This window comes from Triticum aestivum, chromosome 7D (assembly GCF_018294505.1).
Source record: "Triticum aestivum cultivar Chinese Spring chromosome 7D, IWGSC CS RefSeq v2.1, whole genome shotgun sequence".
NCBI classification, from domain to species: Eukaryota; Viridiplantae; Streptophyta; class Magnoliopsida; order Poales; family Poaceae; genus Triticum; species Triticum aestivum.
Genome location: NC_057814.1, coordinates 55,185,971 through 55,190,736, shown reverse-complemented (window position 1 = coordinate 55,190,736; position 4,766 = coordinate 55,185,971). Strand labels below are relative to the sequence as shown.

The 4,766-nt window shown below is 51.8% G+C and overlaps 1 pseudogene; it reads right to left on the bottom strand.

Annotated features, from left to right (window-relative positions):
- Nucleotides 1-312: 312 nt before the first annotated feature.
- On the bottom strand, nucleotides 313-454 carry LOC123171716 (uncharacterized; annotated as a pseudogene).
- Between the last annotated feature and the right edge of the window lie 4,312 nt (nucleotides 455-4,766).

The window sequence follows — 4,766 nt, the reverse complement described above, 5'->3', positions numbered from 1 at the left end:
CTGCACTTTTCTCGTTCTTGGCGAAGGAGATGTCGAAGCGGCGGTAGCACTCGACGGCGGTGTGGTTTGGCTTCTTGCAGATCTGGCAGACAACCTCAGGGAGATCATTGCCTCCTCCATTGCCGTTGCCACGGCCTGCATTGTCGCGGCCACCACCTCCATTGCCACGGCCTCCATTGCGGTGACCACCTCCGTTGCCACGGCTACCATTGCCACGGCCGCTTCCGCGACCGAAACCACCACGGCCACGAGACACGGCGTTGGCCGAGGATTGAGAGGACTGGTTTCCTCCTTCAAACATGGCAAGACGCTTTTCAAAACTGATCAGTTGAGAATAAAGTTCAGCTACCTTGATGGGCTCGGTTCTTGCAGCGCAGATGGACGAGACGAACGAGATGTAGTCGAAGTCGACTCCAGCGAGGATGTAGGAGACTATGTCATCATTGTCGAGCGGCTTCCCTGCTGAAGCCATCTCGCCGCCTAGCGCTTTCATGCGCCCGATGTACGCGGCGATGGTCACGGTGCCCTTTTTGGTGGTGGAGAGGGTGATCCGCGTGTTGACGATGTTGGCCTGCGTCTGGGAGAGAAACATCTCCCTGATCGTGGTCCACGCCGCGGCGGCCTTGGTGCAGTGGGCGACTTGGATCATCACAGGAGCAGAGATTGAATTGAACATAAAACTTAGCACCTGGGAGTCTTGCGCCAGAGCGATGTGATGCGCCGGGTTCGGCACATCGGTGGGCTTGCCATCCTTGTCGGCAAGCTTGGGCTCCGGGAACGGGTGATCGGGGTTGAGGTGGTCGATCAGTTGGGCTCCGCAGATGGTAGCTAAAGCCTGCGCGCGCCACACGAGATAGTTGCCGCGGTGAATCGTATCAGCAATGGGAATGAGGGCGTATGGAGCGGCGGCGGTGCTGGAGCTAGCCATGACTATTAGATTGGATGCGGTAGAGGAACTAGGCTCTGAATACCATGAAAGATTGCGTGGAAGCGTATGCCTTTGGGCAGGGACGCGTACATGTTATATAGCCAAGGATAGGATACAAGGTGCGGTAGTTAGGTTATGGATTGATCCTCAAGAAAACCTATACAAGATCTGAGGATAAACCCTAACAACCTAACTACCTAGATTACAACAGAACACACGCACGTGATCTACCTCTCTACGGGCATATGCGGTTTATAGAATACCGTATACCGTATACATAACTCTTTCTAACACTCCCGACTCGTCCCGTGTCGCCCCTGCCTCTCCCGACCTCTCCTCCTCGCCGCCGCCGGGGCGCGCCGCCAGGCAAAGCCCGGTCGGCGTCGGCGGCGGCGGGATCTCTTCTCCCACGAATCGCTGGATCTGGCGCCCGTGGATCGCGGCAGGTTGTTGGCGACGCGCTGGAGGCGGGCCGCGCCGGCGCGGGCTTGGGGGCGACGGCAGGGATCACGCTCGTGGCTTCCCCTGGTGTGCGTGGGAGTCCGCTCGGGGCGCGCGGCGGCGGCCCTCGGCAAGTGGTGGCGGGCGCTGGGCTCTCGGCGGCGTTCCGGCGTGTGCAAGCGGCGGTGGTCCCTATGCGCGGTAGGCGGCTCCGTCTCTGATCCGGACGACGCGGGGGATGGCGGCGGCCCGGTGTGGCCGGCGATCTGGATGCGGTGGTGCCGGCGACTCGCTGATCTGCCGGTGCTCCCGTATTCTGCCTGGTGGTGCTGATGGTGACGGCGGCCCATGCACGAGAGCTGGATCCCTTCGAACTGATCTGGGTGAAAACTTGCCTTTGGCGTCTGCTAAGGCCGGCGGTGGCGGCGCTATCTGCGTCGTTCCCTTCTTGAAGGCATCGCCGTGGAGAAGTTCAAGGCCACTCTCTGCTACCTTCGGGGGAAACCCTAGATCGGATGATCGGATGTCGGCGGCGCTCTGGTGTCGTTCCTCCCTTGGGGGCGTCATTCTTGGAGGTACACACGTGATCGAGGGACCAGAGGACGGATTCTTTGGTGGAGCGGTGATTCATCCTACACATTGATGGCGACGGATCTTGACGGCGTGGCGCAGTGCAGATTCGGAGTTCGCTGTGGGAGGATGCACTCGCGCAGGAGGATGACGCTGTCGGACATCGTGCTGGCGTCGATGGCAGAGAGACCTGACACGGTACATGCAACAGTACAGCTCTGAAGATGGATTGATGGCAGGTGGCTGCGGCGGCCTCATACCCGGCAGGCGTCCTGGTTGAGGAGTGCGCCGGATTGGTAGGTGCCCCATACCAGGCAGGCGTCCTGGTTGGGACCTCAGGTCTTAGATGTTTAGGTTTGGCTACGATGTCTGTTTAGTATTAGGCCCAGACTATCTGCGCCCCTTCATCAATTGGATAGGTATAGCAACAGTTGTTGCTTAGACGGTGGCTGTAGTCTTGCTCTTGTTTGGCTTTGTAAGGTCTTGTGAGAATAATTAATAAAGTGGCCGTATGCATCGCCCAGATGCAGAGGCCGGGGGTCATCCTCCTTTTCTAAAAAAAACTGTAGATTATAAAAATCTTAATTGGAAACAAGGTCGCTTCATTTGGGGTGTAGATTATGTTGTTTCATATGGCCGTTGTGGGTCGTTGCTTAGATATAACAGACGGTGCCTGTGCATTGGTGTTCCAGAAAAAAAAACGCTGAAAATAATAAGTTAACCACTATGATCGTTGTATAATATTATGTTTATTGTTGTACTGGATGTTCTCTATGCTGATGGGTCTTCACAGTTTGCAACACAATAATTGAATTCATCGGAAGTTCAGAACTGATGTTAGACTTGTTAATTCAACATAATGACCAAAGATCTATGAACCACCTCATGTTTGACTAGCCAATTAGATAACCAACCCTGCTGCATTGTCTTCATCTCTCCCTCTTTGTATAAGAGCATTACTAGTAGAACCCTCAAACCCTTATAGCAGTTTTAAGGGTTGAGAAGTGCTAGTTTTTGACACTTTTAAGGGTTGAAAAACAGGGGCAAAGACTAGAACCCTCAAACCCAACTCTTAAACTGCTTTAAGGGTTGGATTTGAGGGTTCTAGTCTTTGCCTCAACCCCAACCTTTAAAACTGTCATTTCATATATCACACATTTCATCACATTTCATCATATGACATATCACAAATTCCATCACATTTGACATAAAACAATAATCATTCTAGTTATTATTACAACACCGAATAAAACAATAATCATTCAAATTATTACAACAATGTTTGAGCAAATTACACTAATTGTTCGAATCAAATAGGACATAGAAAAGTAAAACAAAGATACATCATGGGCCAATGCGCCGCCCATCCAACTGCCAGTGGTGCTCTACTAGATCATCCCGGAGCCGACCATGAGTGGTTGCATCCTCAATCTCACGATGTGCTTGAAGAAAAGCGTGTATGCGAGAAGGGTTTCTTTCCGGTTGCACACGGGTACCAACATTGTCATAGAAACAAGGGAGGTTTAACCCTCTCTCATCCTCTAGGATCATGTTGTGTAGAATCACACAACATTTCATGATGTTCACCAAGGTTTTTTTGTCCCAAAACCGAGCTGGACCACGAACTATGGCAAACCTTGCTTGCAAAACACCGAAAGCTCTCTCAATATCCTTGTGGGCTGCCTCTTGTGCCTTGGTGAAATGAGCCTCTTTTCTTGTTAAGGGCACCCCATTTTTCTCCTTGATGGACTTCACAAGAGTTGCCCATTCGGGATAGATGCCATCGGTGAGATAGTATCCCATTGAGTACTCATTGTCCATGATTTTGTAGTTGCAAGCTGGAGCATCCCTAGAAATTAATCTTTTGAACAAAGGAGATCTATTGAGGATATTGATATCATTGAGTGTTCCCGGCAACCCAAAGAATGCATGCCAAATCCATGTGTCCTGAGATGCTACGGCCTCAAGCACAATGGTAGCATCACGGCTTTTACCGCAATACATTCCGTGCCATGCCTTTGGGCAATTTTTCCACCTCCAATGCATGCAATCAAGACTACCAAGCATCCCCGGGCATCCCCTTTTTTCATTCATTTCCATTAATCTCTTTGTATCTTCCTTGTTTGGTGCCCGAAGATACTGCTCACCGTACAACCGGATGACCAACTTGGCAAACCTACGGACTGACTCCGTAGTTGTATCTTGCCCAATGCGAAGATACTCGTCGGTATAATCCGCGGGTATGCCATAAGCGAGTACCCGCATTGCCGCCGATATCTTTTGATATGCACTAAACCACATGATACCGGCGGCGGATCTACGACGTTTAAAGTAATAGGAGGCGGCCTCACAATCGGTGACAATCTTCACAAACAAACTACGCCGCATTCGGTACCTTCTGCGGAAGAGACGAGGAGGGTATGTAGGTACCTCCGCGAAGTAGTCTTCCATCAAATGCTCGTGTCCGAGAGCGCGGTTCCGGTAGATGGTGACTCGCCCCATCTTCGACCCTCTCCTCTGATCCATCAGCTTCACGCGGTTTTCAAACGATTGCACGTCGATGAGGAGGCTCATCATCTCGACATCGTCGTCTTGCAACAACTCATAAATGTCGGAATCGTCGGATGTCGACCAATCCGACGAATCGGACATCGAGTCCATGACAATCTCCTCATTGTTCATCTCCATCTGCAAAGGACAGTCACTAATTAGTGCTAAAAAATGAAACAATAAAAAATAAAACAAAATGAAAAAAAGCACATACCTCGCCTCGGAGGAGGCGGCGGAGGCGGCCGGCGGGAGGGCGGCCGGGGCGCGGCTTGGACGG